The 19,018-nt window shown below is 43.0% G+C and overlaps 1 protein-coding gene across 13 annotated transcripts in view; it reads left to right on the forward strand.

Moving 5' to 3' along the window:
* RALGPS2 (Ral GEF with PH domain and SH3 binding motif 2) overlaps positions 1-19,018 on the forward strand; it is a 189,397-nt gene that overhangs the window by 26,299 nt on the left and 144,080 nt on the right. For 2 of the 13 annotated variants that reach the window (XM_070077185.1, XM_070077190.1), the window contains exon 1: positions 9,231-9,390. The exons of 10 other annotated variants lie outside the window; for them this stretch is intronic. The gene's annotated coding sequence lies outside the window, so the exon portion shown is untranslated. Of the gene's footprint in view, positions 1-9,230; positions 9,391-19,018 lie in introns of those variants that run through there. One more of the 13 variants, XM_051858234.2, reaches the window with a different exon arrangement.

Here is a 19,018-nt window from a genome sequence, read left to right on the forward strand (position 1 = left end):
CTTCAGGAACTCCTAGAACCCGAATGTTGGGTTTTTTAATAGTATCCTGAAGATTCCCGACAATATGTTTTAGATTCCTAATTTCCTCTTCTTTTCTTTGGTCTGACTGTATCCTTTCCTGTTCTCTGTCTTCTAAGTCTGATATTCTCTCTTCTGCTTCTCCCATTCTGTTTGTAAGGCTCTCTATTGTGTTTTTCATTTGATCTATTGAATTCTTCACTTCAGTCACTATCCCAGTTTCCTGTTGTACTAGTTGTTTCATTTCATTTTGATTCCTCCTTAATATTTCATTTTCACGAGAGAGATTTTCTATCTTGTCCATTAAGGATTTCTGTAGTTCAAGAATTTGTTTTTGAGAACTTCTTAATGTTCTTATCAATTTTTTGAGATCTGCTTCTTGCATTTCTTCTATGTCATCATCCTCATAATCTTGAATTGGGGTGTCTTTTTCATTTGAGGGCTTCATGGTGACTTCCTTGTTTTTATTACCTTGGTTTTTGCCTTTGTTATTTGGCATATTGGAGATATTTGGTTTCTTCACTGTGGTGCTTTTTCTTGTTATACTATGACTCTAGATTAAGTGGACTATCTGTTTTTGATGGAGCCTTAGGGCTTGAGATGGGTGTGGCCTGAGAGCTCTGTTTGGTGTGCCAAAGGTGACACTCCCAGGTTAGGCGTGGTAAACCTCTCTCTCTCTCTCTCTTTTTTTTTTGATTCAACAGGGAAGTTATTCTGCACAGCTGAACAAAGTTGGAGGTAGTTAGCAGGCAAATGATATACCCACAGGAGCCAGAGATCAGAAGCTCTTTCCCAAGGACCACACAGGGAATCTGTTCGGCCCTTAGAGTGGGCTCAAATTCTCCTTCAGTCTCCCACTGGGTTGCCAAAGTTACGGAATTGTAGCGTCTCTGGAGAGTGCTCACGTGAATTCCGTGAGTTCTCTCCCCCACCGTCTCTTTTTTCACAGTCTCAGTTCAGTAGCACCATAAATTTACTAAGTCCTAATCTCCTGTTAATTCGCCCCACCCAGAGTCAGGTTTTACTGCTAGGCTCAGGGCCGGTGCAGACCTGAGGTCGCTCTGCTTATGACGTATGTCCAAGATGGCGCCTGCTCTTTGTCTTGCTCGCCCTTGGGAGGTGAGCGGAGAGAGAGAAACCCGTGCCCATACCAGTCACCTTTTTTTTTTTCCCTCTCTCTCTCTTCCAGTTAGCTTGGTGAAGTCCCCCCCGCCCCGGGGGTCGTTCCCTCTAGTCTCCTCTCTCCGCTTGCCTGCCGGTGTCTCGGGTTATTGAGGTTCGGCTCACCTCGCGTTCCAGCGCTGGTGTGTTGAGTCTGCCGCTGATGTCCCGAACTGTGGGCTCCCACGCTCTCCACGCAGGTCTGCTCCCCTTCCAGCGCCGATGTGTGGACTCGGAGCCCTGGACTTCCCAAGTCTCCCCGCTGTTGCACTCCCCTTCGAGCACTTGCGCGCAGACCCTGCAGCTTGCGCAGCTCAGTCCCGCGGCTCGGCTTCCGCGGCTCAGTCCCGCGGCTCGGTCCTGCGGTTCGGCTTTCGCGCGCGGTGGGCGACCTTGTTCTCCCAGTAGGCCCTCCGATTCACGCCCACTGGATCCAGAAGAGTTTTGTCTGCAATATTTTCCTGGTTCTTTTTTCTGAGGCTACCGTAACTCCCCTTTTATTAAACTAAATTTTCCCGGACTATCGGTGCGCGCCCTCACTATTCCGCCATCTTGGCTCCGCCGCTTGAGGATTCTTGGGCCTCCTTGAACTTCCTTTCCGTTTGTCTTTCCAACATAGCTATATCATGCTTTGATTAAATCACTGTGTCCATTGTTTGCTCACCATTGAACCTTACAGTGTACTGTGATTATATTTCTTGGAGTTAAATCTTTTCTGTTTTTTTCTTTCCTACTTGTCTCTGGCTATTTCTTTCCTGCTCTGCAAGCTGTCCAGTTATCTTCAAACACACCAGGGAACTGATTATTCAATTAAAAACAAATAGAAAAGCCCTTGTGAGCTCTGTATATTCTTACTCAAAACCGCACCATCACTGTCCCGTTACGCTGTGCAGCTGTAGGTTGTGACATCCCTTTATCATGGTCGTGAGAATTCCTTGCCTTTTTCCTCTGTTGGAGCCTGTGGTCTCTGGATCCAAGTCTTCCTCCTACTTGATTTACTCCTTTGTTTTGGTGAAATGCAAGCTTTGTTAGCTCTCCAGAGTGGATGGTAAGGTGAAATTTTTAGGATGCTTATGTTGAAAATATTTTTCTCCTATCCTGACACCTGCTTGATATTTGGCTGGGTTATATACAGAATTACAAACTGAAAACAATTTCCCTTCAGAATACAAGGGATTGCTCTGTAATTGTCCAGCTTCAGATGGTTGTTGAAAAGTCTTAGGCCGGGTCTGGTGCTGTGGCGCAGCAGGTTAATGCTCTGGCCTGAAGTGCCGGCATCCCATAGGGGCGCTGGTTCAAGACCTGGCTGCTCCGCTTCTGATCCAGCTCTCTGCTATGGCCTGGGAAAGCAGTAGAAGATGGCCCAAGTCCTTGAGCTCCTGCACCCATGTAGGAGACCCAGAGGAAGCTCCTGGCTTTGGATTGGCACAGCTTTGGCGTTGTGGCCAGTTGGGGAGTGAACCAATAGATGGAAGACCTCTCCTCTCTCTGTGTAACTCTGACTTTCAAATAAATAAATAAATCTTTTTTTTTTTAAAGTCTTACGCTATTTGAATTCTTAATTCTTTTTTCAAAGATTTATTTATTTATTTATTTGGAATCAGAGTTACAGAGAGAGGGTGGGTGGAGGAGAGATAAAGAGATCTTTCATCTGCTGACTCACTCACCAAATGGCTGCAATGGCCAGAGCTAGCCCAATACGAAGCCAGAATCCAGGAGCTTCTTCCAAGTCTCCCACATGGGTGCAGGGGTCCAAGTACTGGGGCCATCTTCTACTGCTTTCCCAGATGCATTAACAAGGAGCTGGGTCGGAAGTGGAACAGCCAGGACTCGAACTGGCATCCATATGGGATGCCAGCATCACAGGCAATGGCTTTACCCACTATGCCTCGGCGCCAGCCTTGCCTGAAGTCTTTATTTTTTATGTGTGACCTGACCTTAATATTTTTTTCTTTGTCATCAGAATGTCTGGTACATCCCTGACATTTTATGTGTCTTGTAGGAAGTCTTCATTTCTTGTGCACACAACTTAGTGGACCTTTCCCCCAGCAGTGTCTGTGATTAGGGGGAGAGGAGAGGTGATGTCGTGTCTGCAACCTCTTTCTGCACGGGTCTCAGTAGTGTTTTAGCTAATGTAGGTTATACAGCACCTGTCACTACTCCTCAGCTTTGTTGCTGTAGCATGAAAGCAGCCACAGGCATTGAGGGCTGTGGATTTTTACCCCTGACCTAGGAGTAAGGAGAGTTATATAGAAATGGGAGAGAAGACTGGATATGTGGACAGAGACATGATGATGGTAGCTTGAGGAAGTTGTTTGAGTGAGTGTTTACCTAAGAGTATGGGACCCAGGGTCATCAGCTAAGAATAAGGAAGAGCGGGACTTTGTATTGAAGGTTTGAGAAGAGAGGGTAGTATATAGCATAGGCATCCATCAAAGAGTGAAAAAGTAAATAGAATAGGGAAATACAGGGTGATTGCCAGGCAGCACTAAAAGCTCCCTGGAGACAGATGATTCTGAACTTGATGTTCCTGACTTCAATAGGAATGCTTCTAAAGTTTCATTGTTAGATATGGTATCTTACTAATGGTTAAGATAATTTAAGGCTTTAGTTAAGAATAAAAAGCATTAGTATTCCAAGTGATCTATTTCTATTTTAAAATTTTGTTTTCTTATTTGAAAGGCAGACAGGTCTTCCCTCTGTTGGATCACTCCCCAGATACTCTACATAGCTGGGGCTGGGTCGTTTCAAAGCTAGGAGCCCAGATCTCAGTTTGGTTTTCCTACATGGCTGACAGGGATCTAAGTATTTGAGTCATTACTTGCCAACTCTGAGGGTGTGCACTAGTAGGAAGCTGAAATTGGAAGTGGAACTGGGACTCATGCGAGAGTTCTAAGTGACATTTTAACTGCTGTGCCAAATGCGCACCTTGTTTAAAGACTTATTTACTTGAAAGTCAGTGTTAGGGAGGGAGGGAGAGAGAGAATATTTTCCATCCTCTGGTTCACTCCCCAAATGGCTGCAAAGGTCAGAGCTGGGCTTGGTCTGAAGCCAGGAGCCAGTAGCTTCTTCTGAGTCTCCTTTGTGGCTGCGGGGACCTAAGGACTTGAACAATCTTCCACTGCTTTCCCAGGCACATTAGCAGGGAGCTGGATCAGAAGTGGATTAGCCGGGACTTGAACTGGCACCCATGTGGGATGCTGGTGCTGCAGGTTACACACTGTACCACAGCACCAGCCCCTGTTTGTTTTTAATATGAGAATAAATGTGTTGAATTCATGAAGTGCTTTTTTCTGTATTGGTAGAGATGATCATACTTCCTTTCTCCATTAAACTGCACATAGAATTTATTGCATTAACAGATGATCTCCTATTTAGCCATGTTTGTCTTCCTGAGTTGAATCTCACTGAGGTGTGATCCAGTTGTGTATTAGCCCCAAGGACTGAGCTTGATTTGCCAGTGTCTTCAAGATGTTTAAAAACTATACTTACCAATGAGCTTTAAGTTTTTGTTTTAGTTTCAAAGTTATGCTGACTTCATGCGATCAGTTGTGAAGCTTTCCCTTTTTATGGTCTCTGAAGTAGTCTTCTTATATAGGGTTTATATGGTCTGTGTAGGAATTTATATATAATGTGAAAGATAAAAATAAAATTTCCAAAAGAAAACATAGAACAGTATCTACATGAGTTGTCACAGGCAAAGATATTTTTAAACAGGATACAAACAAGCACTAACCAGAACGAGAAGATTGATAAATTGTACTTCATTAAATAAGAAGAACGTCTATTCATCAAGGAATAGTGTTAGGAGACCAGAAAAGCAAGTAACACATTGGAAAAGGTGTTTGTAATACTTACTGTCTGAAAGAAGACTTGTATCCAGGGTATATATTTAAAAAAAAAAAGCAAAATCAGTACCAATATACAGGCAACCCAATTATAAAACAAATGAGCTAAAGACTGGAACAAGCATTTACAAAATGAATTGTCCAGATGGCCAGGGTGAAAAAGCACACATCATTTTCAAAGAACTGCAGAGTAAAAGTACAGTGTGATACCATTACATGCCCATCAGAATGGTGCCGATGCAGAGGTCTGATAAGAACGCAGAGCTCGTGTATATTTTGAGTGGGCTTGAGAAACTCTTTGGTGGTATCTGCTCCAGCTCTGTGTGTGTGCACTGGGATCCACCATTTCCCTTGGGTGTAGACCCAGGAGAAGGCTCGGTGTGTGTGCAACAAAAGACATTTATGTTAGAAGAAAACAGAATTGATCTTACAACCCTGGAATAGGCAGAGGAATTTTAGACATGACACCACAAGCAGGAGCAACAAAACAAAAAGCAGAGAAATTAGACTTCAACAACATTCAAAGCTGTGCTTCAAAGGATACTGTAGAGAAAGTGAAAAAGCAACTTTCAGAATGGGAGAAAATACATGTAAGTCAGATATCTGATAAGAGACTTGTATTTAAAACATAACAAAAAGCCCTTAGAACTCAGTAATAGAAAGGCAACTCATTTTAAAAATGAGCAGAGGCTCTGAATAGCAATTTCTCTGAAGAAGATACACACGTGGCCAATAAACACACAAAGAGACGTTTGACATAAATGTTAGCTGTTAGGGAAATGAAATCAAAACCTTAATGAGTATCACTTCATACTACTGAATCAAAAAGGTAAATCATAAGTAAGTGTGCATGTAGACAAATTGAAACCCTCCTAGGCTGCTAGGCAAGTAAAGTGATGCAGCTCCTCTGAAGATGGTCTGGCACTTCTTCAGGTGATAAAGTTCAGAGCTGAAACATGCCCAGCACTCCCTCTCCTGGGGATGTACTCAAAAAAATGAAGACACGTCCCTGCAGCGTGTGTACTTGAGTGAGTGTAGCCGTGTCATTCTCCGTCATTCTCAGCTGAGATGACCATCAGCTATGCTGTGTACATGAAGTGGGCTGCTGTTCAGCAATAAAAAAGAGAAAGGACTGCACATGCTTATGACGTGGGTGAACTTTGTGACATTTTGCTAGGTGAAAGAAGCTAGTCACCAAAAACCCACCAGTGGTCTGATTCCAGTCACTGGAAGTGTCCACAACAAGGACCAAACAGATTAGTTGTGGCTGAGGGCTGCAGTGGAAGACGGAAGGTGGTGAAGAGTGTGAAACTTCTCTCTGAGATGATGAAAATGTTTGAAAATTAACTGGGGTGATGGCTGTACACATCTGTGAATATACTTTTGTTTATGAGGAAATTGTATGGTATGTGAATTATATCTCAGTAAAGCTGTTGAAAGTAGGAAGAGGGGCTGGCGTGGTGATGCAGCAGGTGAAGTCTCGGCCTCCAGTGCCAGCATTCCATATGGGCACAGGTTCGTGTCCCAGTTGCTCCACTTCCCATCCAGCTCCCTGCTGGTATACCTGGGAAAGCAGTGGAAGATGGCTCAGGTCCTAGGGCCCCTGCATCCACGAAGGAGACCCGTAGGGAGCTCCTGGCTCTTGGCTTTGGCCTGGCCCAGCCCAGACTGTTGCAGCCATTTAGAGAGTGAACCAGTGGATGAACACTCTCTTTCCTTTTCTCTCTCTGTAATTGCTTTCAAGTAAATAATTTAAATTAAAAAAAAAAAAAAAGATAGGAAGAATAGTAAAGTGACAACAGTACCACCATATATGGAAAAAACAAGATGCATAGTAATGTGTAAAAATATTCCCATTTTGTGAGGCGAACAGCACCAAAAGCCCTCTGTGTGAGTGACTTTATAAGTGTAGAAACATGTTACACACCAAATGTAAACATTTGCTATCCGGTTAGGCTAAGGTAGAGAGAGGGGCAGAAAGAAGGGAAAAGATAAAGGAGAAGGGGTTGATTTAGAAACCCAACATGTTGGTACCCCTGGGGGACAGGTTCCAGGAGCCCTGTGGATACCAAGGTCCAGTGGTGTCCTGTCCCTTTGGTGAAGCAGCACTAGTTAAATATAACATGTGCACATCCCCTTGTGTTTTAAATCACCTGTGGGTTACTTTTAGTACCTAATGCAATGTAAGTGCTATGTAAATAGTTTTTACCCTGTGTTGTGTAGGCACAGTGACAAGAAAAAAGGTCTGGACAGACACAGATATCACAGGCCTACCTGCATAGCACACAAATGAGAAGTGAGGTGACTAGTGCTCGCACTGAGTGCTGGAGAGAGTCTGAGGGTTGGAGATGGCGAGAGACCACACCTTGCTTTACTTGTGAGTTCAGCATATTCTTAGTGTGAGGCGAATTCCTGTTTTGCTTTTTGGCACTTCAGTTTTTTTTTTTTCTTCTTTGAGTAGTGTCAGTCTGCTGGTTGAATCTGTGGATGTAGGCCTGCAGATATGGAGGGCTGACCACTTAACAAGACTGTAAGTCAAATATAAAAATTGTTTTTTATGAATCGAAATATATTAAATAAGTTAGGCAGTTTCAAAAAGCAAGGCATGTATGGGAATGTCTATTTCAGTTTCAAGGTCACTCCCAGCTGGGAACAACATAAGTGTCTCAACCAACAATGGATAAGTCATTGGTGGTATGGCCATGCAATAGACCACTTTATGTAGCGGTGAGGAACAGAGCTACAGCTGTACTCAGCAAACATGGATGATTATCATGGGCAAGATGTCGGAACAAAAGAAACCAGACACAGAAGGTACATCATGTATGAGTCCATCTACGTGAGTTTAGGTCAAACTCATCTGTGATAGAAGCAAGGATGGTGTGTGGGGCTGGAGCTAGTAGGGCAAGAGGAACAAAAGGGGCCTTGTTGGGTGCTGGAAATGTTCTGTGTAGCAAAAGTCCATTGAACATTACATCTTCGATGTAGGCACATTCTAGTTTGTATATATATGTGTATTTCAGGAAGAAAGTAAAGTAAATCAAACCAGGAAAAATGAATAAACAAGCAAAAATTTTCTTGTACTCACAAAATGTATACTTCTGAGGAAACTTTTCAGACAGTTTCTGTCTACTATTGTTTTTTTTTTTCCCTAAGATTTATTTATTTATTTGAAAGAGTTAAACAGAGAGAGGAGGAGATGCAGAGAGAGAGAGAGAGAGAGAGAGAGAGAGAGAGGTCTCCCAGATGGCTGCAACGGCTGGAGCTGCGCTGATCCGAAGCCAGGAGCCTCCTTGGGGTCTCCCATGAATGCAGGGGCCCAAAGACCTGAGCCATCTTCTGCTTTCCCAGGCCTTAGCAGAGAGCTGGATCGGAAGTAAAGCAACCAGGACTCGAATCAGCGCCCGTATAGGATGCCGGCACTGCAGGAGGTGGCGTTACTGATTATGTCCCCACTATCATTTTTTAATAGTTGCATTGTGTCATGTTTTGTGAATTGTAATCAAAGAAGTCTCTTGGGGATATTTAGGTTGTTCCCAACTTTTCTATTATAAACAATAACAGAAAGCTTTTTTTATACAGGTGTTCCTATACTTTTCTTATGGTTTCTTTTTGATGAATTCCTGTGTGTGTTAGCTTTGCTCTAACTGAAATACCTGAGAGGACCTACTTAGGAAGGATGGTGACAGTTTTGGAGGTTCACAGTTCAGGATCAGCTGGCACCCTGGGTCTGGTGTCTGATGAGGACAATGGGTGGCAGAATGAGGGTCACTTGGTGAGCCAGGAAGCAGAGAGAGAGAGCTAGGCTGAACTCAGCGTAACTAACCAACCATCTCCCCAAGGGCACACCCCCCAGTGAGCTAAAGACCTCTACCTGGCCCACCTTCTAGACATAATGGTCGTATCAAGTCTCTACCTGTCATCCATCAACCATTAACATTGGTTAGCAATAATCCATTGGCCAGTAACAATAGGGCTTTGGGGTTTAGACCCCTGATTGAATTAGGTAGTCAAATTCTGTTCAAACTGTGACAAAGAGGAATTAGGTATTTGGAGGTTAAGTACATTTTCATACTTGCCATGCTGTATGTGTGTTTTTCTATACCCTTAAGAACTTCATTTGCTTTAAAAACTTGTATACGGATATGCTGTGTAACAAATATTTTCTAATAGTTTTTTTTTTTTAATTGTTTAAAAGGCAGAAGAATATGATGGGGGAGAGACAGAAAGAGATCTTCCATCTTCTGGTTCACTCTCCAAAATGAGTGGTCCAAGCTGAAGTCAGAAGTCTGGAGCTCCATCTGGGTCTCCCAGTTGGGTGACAGATGCCCAGGTGCCTAGGCGGTCATTGCTGCCTTCCCAGGTGTGTTAGCAGGACCGAAACAGAACAGCTGGGGCTGGAACCAGAACTCCAATATGTGATGTCAGCAGAGGGTGGCTTACATACTTCCCGACCACTTTCTAATTGTTTTAATTTGCTTTTTTTTTTGACAGGCAGAGTTAGAGAGAGACAGAGAGAAAGCTTCTGTTGGTTCACGCCCCCAAATGGCTGCCACGGCCGGCGCACCTTGCTGATCCAAAGCCAGGAGCCAGGTGCTTCCTCCTGGTCTCCCATGCGGGTGCAGGACCCAAGCACTTGGGCCATCCTCCACTGCCTTCCCAGGCCACAGCAGAGAGCTGGCCTGGAAGAGGAGCAACCGGGACAGAATCCGGCGCCCTGACCAGGACTAGAACCCGGGGTGCCGGCGCCGTAGGTGAAGGATTAGCCTAGCGAGCTGTGGCGCCAGCCATAATTTGCATTTTTAAACATGTTTAATGAAAATTGATACTTTTAACATATACGGCATTTGTGCAGCTTTTTCCTGGTTTCTTCTTCTTACCCTTTACTCTTTTCTTTTTGCACAGTCTTTTAATGAAGTAGATATACAAAAAAGTACGTAAAGAATAATTTCAGGGCTAGGTAATACACCTAGGAGGGCAGCAGAAGATGTCCCAAGTGTTGTGCCCCAAATATTTGGGCCCCTGCTACCCACATGGGAAACCTGGATGGAGTTCCAGGCCTAGCCCTAAACTACTGAGGCCATTTGGGGAATGAACCAGCAGATGGAGGATATCTCTCTCTATCTCCCCCTCTCTTTCTCTTTTTTCTGCCTTTCAAATAAGTAAATAAATCTTTTTGAAAAGAATAATACGGTTAACTCAAGAAATGAAACAGCCAATGGAGCACCCTGCTAGTACACATGAATGGGTAAGAACTTGTTATTTAAAACATACACTCTTTGTCACTTGTTTGATGTACTTTTCCCTGTTTTTTCTTTTGTATTTTGAATCCTAAGATGGCTTCAGTTGTAAGATATTATTTTATGTACATCTAAAAATAATAATTTGTCAATTTTAAGAAGTATCCTGATTTCAGGTATTGTGCAAGGTTAAAACATGAGCGCCTTAGAATTGTTAAAATATGTAATATTGTATTTATTTATTTCTAGTCAGATTGGACCTCTTTGTTTCTGTTTCCAGTGTTAGTCCTGGAAAGACTTTCCTATGTCAGGATACTTGGCAAAAATTCTCCTGTGTTTACATATGGTATTTTTATGGCTTACATGTTTTTAATCTTTAATTCATATTACTTTAAGATCTAATTTTTGTCTTATTCAAATGATTAACCAATTGGCATGAAGTTAAATGACATTAATAGTTTTTGAGCAAGGAGTGAGTGATAGGCTCACATGTGATTGCTAGAGAAACATTAATATGGTTTGGATTTTGGTTGGGTCTAGTCTACAAATTATCAGTTGTGTTTTTTAATGAGTGTATGTTTTTAAATTCTGACTTTGCGTTTTAATCTTTTGTTTTTTAATTTCCAGTCTTTTTTGTTTTTTTGAAAGGCAGAATCAGAGAGAGGAGGAGAGACATAGAGACTTTCCATTTACTGGTTCACCTCCTAAATGGCCACAGGGCTGGAGCTGGGCCTGGCCAGAGCCAGGAGCTTCTTCCAGGTCTCCCACGTGGGTGCAGGGGCCCAAGCACTTGAGCCCCCTTCTGCTGCCTTCTCAGGCACACTTGCAAGGAGCTGGATAGGAAGAGGAGCAGCTGGGACACGAATTGGCACCCATGTGGGATGTCGGCTTTACCTGCTATGCCACAGCGCTGCCCCTGCCTTAATCTTTTAATAAGCATCTGAGTATTCTTGGAATCAATGAAATAATTTCTAATTTAAAAAGATTTTTTTGACTTTTTTTTTTTTTGTAAAATGCACCTTTAGTATTACCTTCTCACCGGAGTATTGTAAGGATTAACTGAGAAAGTATAAGTAGAGCTTTTGTGGAGCGAGTTCTTCACTGCTTCTCTTTGAAGATTTTGGAGATTAACTGTGGTCACGCCTGGGTTCTCATATGTTCAAGATTACTCTAGATCCCCAGGGTTCTTGGAGTGAAGTGTTTATTGGATCTCTCCCTATTCTGATAGAGATCCCCAGATTTTGACTAGAACTTTTCTGGCCTTCTGGAATTAACCTATGTGACAAATCTGTGTGCTTTCTGTGTCTGTTCTTAAGCAGAACTCTTGTGTATATGCTGAAATCTTTGTTATTAGTTTTTAAAAATGTTTTGAATGGTAGAGTGACCTCCCATCTGCTAGTTCATTTCCCAAATACTTAATAACAGCCAGGACTGGGCCAGGCTGAGGCCAGGAGCTTGGAACCCATTCTGGGTCTTCCATGTGGGTGGCAGGGTATCTAGTACTTGAGTTGTCATCTGCTGCCTCCCAGGGTGTATTAGTAGGGAGCTGGAATGGGGCACAGAAGTGGGGCTTGCACTCAGACACTCCACTCTGAGGCGTGGGCACTCCATGCAGGCGCTTCTAACCACTGCACCAAACACCTGCCCTGTGCTGAAATCTTTGTAGACAGTTGAGGGATGTGTAGGTGGGTGATTAGCATGTGTTTTCATTTTGATTGACATAGCTTTTATTTTATAAGTTGTCATTAGGGTAGTGTGTGCTACTTTTCTTTATGTTTTGATTTGCTGATATATTTTTATAGGTTTATATTGTTTACAAACTAGGGAGATAGGAGTAAATCTAAGGAGAAACATTTTGAGAATATCTTACAGTTAAGAAATTCTGCCTTTGACCTCTTCTTTCAGCCAGTGCCAGTTTTGTGTGTTGTATGAGTATAGTACTTGAGATTGTTATCATTCCTGGTGACAGGCAGCATCTGAAATGTGAAACCACAGTATGCAGTCCTGTGGCAGATTGAAGAGCTTTAGCAAATGTTCTCTGGAGAGGATGCCTCATGAGGACAGGGGTGGCTTTTGAGGAACGTGACTCATTTGGGTGGAAAGAACACACTAAGTATCAGGGAACAGCATGACTGAAGATAAGGAAATAGGAGTACATTTTTTTCTGCACACTTTGGATTGAAGAGTTTATGGGATGGAGTGGGATGGAGTGGACAATGCAGTTATACTTGATAAGGTGTAGGGCTAGATTTATTTCACCCTTGGAAGAATCAGAAGTTAAAATTGAATTGATAGTACATACTTCTGGCTTCTTGCTTTGTTTCCTTTCTTTTTACAGCTGTAGATTGAAAGTTTGTGAATGAAGACTGGAGGAAAATCCAAACTGTTTGGAACCAGTCTTCTAAAAAAAGGCTTCTGGTTATGCATATATTAGATAATCTTCCCAACAGAAAGGCTTGAAACAAAATTGGTGGGAAGTAGCATTTATAAGTTGTATGTCTATTGCTTCTGTTCCTAATACTTAGCTAATTATGCAGAAGTTTTAGTTTTGACCTTTCCTTCTGCCATTAAGAGAGCCAGAAAGTACAGGGTAGGATTCATTTGCCAAAAGGTGGTGGTGTGTGTGTGTGTGTGTGTGTGTGTGTGTGTGTGTGTGTGTTTTGACAGGCAGAGTGGACAGTGAGAGAGAGACAGAGAGAAAGGTCTTCCTTTTGCCATTGGTTCACCCTCCAATGGCCGCCGCGGCCGGCGCGCTGTGGCTGGCGCACCGTGCTGATCCAAAGCCAGGAGCCAGGTGCTTCTCCTGGTCTCCCATGCAGGTGCAGGGCCCAAGAACCTGGGCCATCCTCCACTGCACTCCCCGGCCACAGCAGAGAGCTGGACAGGAAGAGGAGCAACCGGGACAGAATCTGGCGCCCTGACCGGGGCTAGAACCCGGTGTGCCGGTGCCGCAGGCGGAGGATTAGCCTTTTGAGCCGCGGCGCCGGCTGCCAAAAAGTTTTTAAAGATAGCACTTTGAGGCTTGAATTCAAGGGAGCCGGCAGAACTGGTGAAGCCTTTGGTACTGCGCTTGTGCATCTAAGCAGTGTGGGCTCTGTGAGTTAGCTGTAGCAATGAAGTCCGCAAGTCTAGTCCCCTCATCTGCGTCAGTCCCACGTGGCCCAAGAGATACGACTGTTGGAGTAGGCAGGGTCAGTGATACTACTTCTGTGTCTAAGCGGAATTAGCAATGATAGATGACAATAGATTTTCCTCCTTTTAGTCTTAGTACTGTTGATATAGTATGGTATGGTAACCCTGAACCCATGTCTTGTGTGATGCTGCAAATTATATGGTCTCTTTAGTAACAACGAAAATTTGTATTTATAACAGCTTAGTTAGGGTGACTAAATAGATTAGAAAGGCCGGTAAGACTTGAAACTCAGATAAGTGATGATTTATCTGACTCAGTATCCTAGACAGGTTGTCTATAATTCTAGTCTGCCCACAGTTCCTTTGAAGGAAATTTACTTCTTTTCCACAGTATGTTGCAGAACAGACCTCAACAGCTATGTTTTATAGCATACAAAGTTGTATTGCAATGGGTTAGTCCAGCAAGGGGCATTTGACCTAATGCATAAGTCACCTGACCTAGGACTGTGTGGTCATAGGAAACTTGGGGTTAATTTGCCACTGAGCCATGGGGGCTAGTTCTGGAAAGATGTATTGGTGTAGGGTCCTATAGACTGAAGTTTAGGTGTCAGCAGAAGCTGTGAGTTACAGAAATGATACAGGAAGTACGGAGGCCGTCTGGTGAGTATAAAAGAAGAGGGCACATGTGCCTAGAAAAGCACAACGTTCCTTCCTTCCTTTTTTTTTTTTTTTTTAGATTTACTTACTTATTTGAAAGTCAGAGTTACAGAGAGACAGAGCAAAAGAGATCTTCCATCCATTGGTTCACTCCCCAAGATGGCCACAGTGGCGAGAGACTGAGCCAGGCCGAAGCCAGGAGCCAAGAGCTTCTTTAGGTCTCCCACATGGGTAGCAGGGGCCCAAGCACTTGGGCCATCTGCTGCTGTTTCTCCCAGGCCACTAGCAGGAAGCTAGATTGGAAGTGGAGCTCATATGGGATGCCAGCATTGCAGGGGGTGGCTTTGCCCACTAGGCACCACGTTGCCAGCCCCCAGAAGCACAGATTTCTTTTCTTTTCTTTCTTTTTTCTTTTTTCTTTTTTTTTTTTTTTTTTTGGACAGGCAGAATGGACAGTGAGAGAGAGACAGAGAGAAAGGTCTTCCTTTTGCCATTGGTTCACCCTCCAATGGCCGCCGCGGCCGGTGCACCGCGCTGATCTGATGGCAGGAGCCAGGTACTTATCCTGGTCTCCCATGGGGTGCAGGGCCCAAGCACTTGGGCCATCCTCCACAGAAGCACAGATTTCTAAGGAGAAACTGTGTGGTCTTAGAGGAAGAGAAGAGGGCTACAGAATGGGGAGACTGGAGACTGGTTTCTGGCTCTTCGGCTGTGATACTTCTTTGGCTATTGTCCTGCTGAAGACAACATTCAGTTTTTCCCAGGACAGATTGCAGGCTTTGGTGTCAGACTTTTGGCATTAGAATTCTGATTTTATCTTGTACCAGGTTTGTGACTATGGGTGAGTCGTTTAACTTGTGTCTCATATCTCACCTGTAAAGTAACCGCCTTGACAATACCTTTCCTCACAGGGATGCTGGGAGGATTGAGAATGACACATGGGAAGCTTTTACAACAATGCCGGGCACGTAACAATGTTTGATTAATAGTGTGCTATTTGACATAATCTGAGTTTTCCTTTTGCAAGTGGAGTCTTAGCTAGAATTAATCTACTTGCAGATTGACTTAAGGAAGTGTAACCCCACATTTGGCAAGGTAGTCACGTAGTGTGAATAGCAGTGCTTGCTGTTTCTATATTGAGCACTTAATGGATGCTTGATGTTGTTTTGAGCATTTTATCAGTGTTAACAATATGTTATATTCATTTTAAGATGCTGAAACAGAGGCACAAAAAGGTTAACCAGTTTACTCAAGGTTATACAATATGTAAGTGGCAAACATAGTATTTGAACCCAGGTGGTCTAGAGTTTTGGTTCTTAATTATCTAATTATTTTTCTATTTTACTTACCTATGTATTTATTATAATATGTGCAACTGAGTCTGAGGGACAAGAACAGGCGCTGGAATGACATTGGGGGCCAGGTAGTATCTCTTTACCTCTCATACCATTCCCAGCCATGTGGTCTTTTGCTTCTGCATACCTCTTTTCTTTCTTTTTCAAAGATTTATTCATTATATTGAAAGGCAGAATTAGAGAAGGAGGAGCAGAAAGAGAGATCTTCCACCTGCTGGTTCACTCCCCAAATGGCCGTCGGGGTCTCCCATGTGGGCGTAGGGGCCCACTGGCCGACCTCTGCTGCCCCCTCTCAGGCACATCAGCAGGGAGCTGGATCAGAAGTGGAACAGCCAGAACCCTAACCGGCGCCCATATAGGATGCCGGTGTCACAGGAGGCAGCTTCACTTGCTGTGTCACAGTGCTGGCCCCTATTTACCTTTTTTTTTTTTTTTTTAAGATTTATTTTATTTATTTGAAAGAGTTACAGAGAGAGGTAGAGCCAGAGAGAGAGGTCTTCAATCCACTGGTTCACTCCCTAAATGTCCTCAAGGGCCAGAGCTGAACTGATCCAAAGCCAGGAGCCAGGAGCTTCTTCCAGGTCTCCCACGCGAGTGCAGGGGTCCAAGGACTTGGGCCATCTTCTGCTTCCCAGGCCATAGCAGAGAGCTGGATCAGAAGTGGAGCAGCCAGGACTCGAACCAGGTGCTGCAGGCCAGGGCTTTAACCCACTGTGCCCACAGCACTGGCTCCCCATTTGCCTTCTTAAATGAAGCCAAGGGAAAGGTCTCAGTTGCTATTTCTTTGATGCTTTTCTAATGCTTATTTATTTCCCATTTTAACAAGCATGCAGAATACCTCAGATATAGAGAGAGAATTAGGTGGACAGGATATATTAGGAATGAATACCATGATAACATTCTTACACCAGCCTTGAAATGGTATAATATCACTTGAAGAAAGGCCATGGTAAGTTAAAATATGTATACTATAAATTGCAAAGTAATCATATAAAACAACATTTTATAGCTAATAAGCCAACAAAAGAGATAAAATGGAATTAGAACATATATTCAATTTAAAAGAAGACATAAAAAGTTAAAAGATAGAACATGGAATAAATAGAAAACTAATAGCAAGATAATAGATTTAAATCTTATATCAATAATCACACTAAATATAAATGGCCTAAACATGCCATTTAAAAGATAGATTGCTAGATTTAAAAAGCAAGAAGCAAGGGGTACATTTTGGTGCATTGTATTAAGCCACTGAGGATACTCCTGTCGCATGATGCAGTGTCAGTTGTAGTCCTGGCTCCTCTGCTCCCAGTCCAGCTTCCTGATAATGCATTCTGGGAGGCGGCAGATGATGCCCCAAGTGTTTGGGTCCTTGCCATCTGCTTGGGAGGCCTGGATGGAATTCCAAGCCCCTGGCTTTGGCCTGGCCTGGCTCCGGCGGTTGTGGGCATTTAGGGAGAGAACCAGCAGATGGAAGCTATCTCTTGCTCTTTCAAGTAGATGGAAATAAATAAATAAATGAATATTAAAAATAAAAAAAGCATACTCCCTCTGAAAAAAACAAGACCCAGCTCTCTCTGCCTATGTGAAACATTGTTTATAAGTATCTTATATTTAATATCTTAAAAGTAAAAGATGAAAAAAGATATACCTTGCTTACGATAGTTAAGGAGAAGTGGTAGGTTTATAATATCATATAATATGGTTAAATTATTTCATTACATAATGATAGAGTTCAGTTAATCAAGGTCATAATAATTTAAACGTCTGTATAGTTAATAACTGAACTTCAAAATGCATGATAGAAAAAATAGAACTCCAAGGAGAAACTATCAAATCCACAATCTTGGTTAAAGATTTCAACCTTCTCTCAAGATAGAGCAAGCAGACAGAAAATCTAGGGGTATAATAAATCTGAACAATACAATCAGGTAATTATGCTGAGAGAAGCCAAGACAACTTCAGGGGCAGCTAAGTGTCTACACCATTTTCACCATGGAGGATTTTTCATGGGTGTTTATGCTTTGAAAGTGTGCAGTGCATTACAGGTTACCTATATAAAAGGCTGTTTTAGAACAACACATTAAGAAATGATGCAATAAAAATCTTACTCTAGATATGAAATGATAAAAGATTAAAAACTATATTGTTACTGCACCTTGCTTATTATTACCTTACATATACAAAGCAGAAAAAATTGAAAAGTCTTTGAAATAAAAAAAAATAGAATTGACATGGAGCTGTGGTTCTTGATTGGAGGTGATTTGTCATTATCTTCAGCAGCTCACCTCCCTCTCAGACACGGAGGTGGAGGCCAGAGACACTGTCAGATCACCTACTGTGCACAGCAATTCCCCCTTAACAGAGTTGTCTGGTGCCACATGCTGGTGGGGGCAAGGGTGAGAAACCATGATTAGAGTTGAAGTCAGTTTAGCTGCTTATTTGAATCCTGTGTTATTATCCATTCCTATGTTGAAATATGTTATTAGCAAAATAAGTTGCTAAAAGAACAGAATCCTTTGGAGAAAATTGTGTCCTAGGCCTTTGGGAATGTGTGGATTATGCGTTTATGAGATTTTTCTTTTAAAGATGTATTTATTTATTTGAAAGCGTTCCAGAGAGGGAGAGAGAGCGATCTCCATCCACTGGTTCATACCCGAGTTCACTGCAACAGCTGGTGCTTGGCCAGGCTGAAGCCAGGAGCTTCTTCTGTGTCTCCCACGTGGATGCAGGGGCCCACGCACCTGGGCCATCTTCTGCTGATTTTCCCAGGCCATTAGCAGAGAGCTGGATTGGAAGCAGAGTAGCTGGTCCATGAACTGGTGCCCACATGGGATGCTGCCGTTGCAGGTAATAGCTTACCTGCTATGACACAATGCCAGCCCCAAGATTTTTTGATTTATGAAATAATTATTTTTATATAGGCACCTGGAGTTCTGTTTGGATGTGTTATAGTACTTGTTTTTATATCATTAAGAAGTTGAAACTTCACCACCACCATACGCATAGTTGCCCGTGGAGGTTCCTAGAGGGCTACCAGTAGATCTTCAGTAGTAGGCTATAATTGAGTTTTTGCTCATGAAATAAATAGTGCCTATTTGGAACCTGAAATTTAGATCAAGAATTATTCATTAAAAATGCCTGCCTAGCCAGCTTTTTGTCAGTGTTGTGTAGGTAGACCAAGACTCTAGTTCTCAGATCAAATACTTCAGCAATTTTACATGATGACACTTGGATGTGAGACAAGTAGTGACACTAAGTCATAACACTTAGGAGGGAAGACCTATTTCCATCGGAACAGAGAACCATGAGGGGAGAGAAGGTAGAACTGAGTGGAACAATGAGAGGAAGGGCAGTGATTTGGGTGAGTTGAAAACCTTGGCCCCTGATATGTTGCTTGTATAGAGAGGGGTACCTTTCCAAATACAGATATACTTGGACTTTTGTAGACTGAATGTGAGTAGGATTTTAGAAGTACCTCGGTGCCACTGCAGGCTCGTGTGCAGCTGCTCCCGAAGGCTGGTGGCTGTGTGGCAGGGTTTGAGCGCGTGCAGAGGGAGCACATGCAGCCCTGTTTTGCTCCTTGCTTCCATCTGTCATGCTAAAG

This window comes from Oryctolagus cuniculus, chromosome 7 (assembly GCF_964237555.1).
Source record: "Oryctolagus cuniculus chromosome 7, mOryCun1.1, whole genome shotgun sequence".
NCBI classification, from domain to species: Eukaryota; Metazoa; Chordata; class Mammalia; order Lagomorpha; family Leporidae; genus Oryctolagus; species Oryctolagus cuniculus.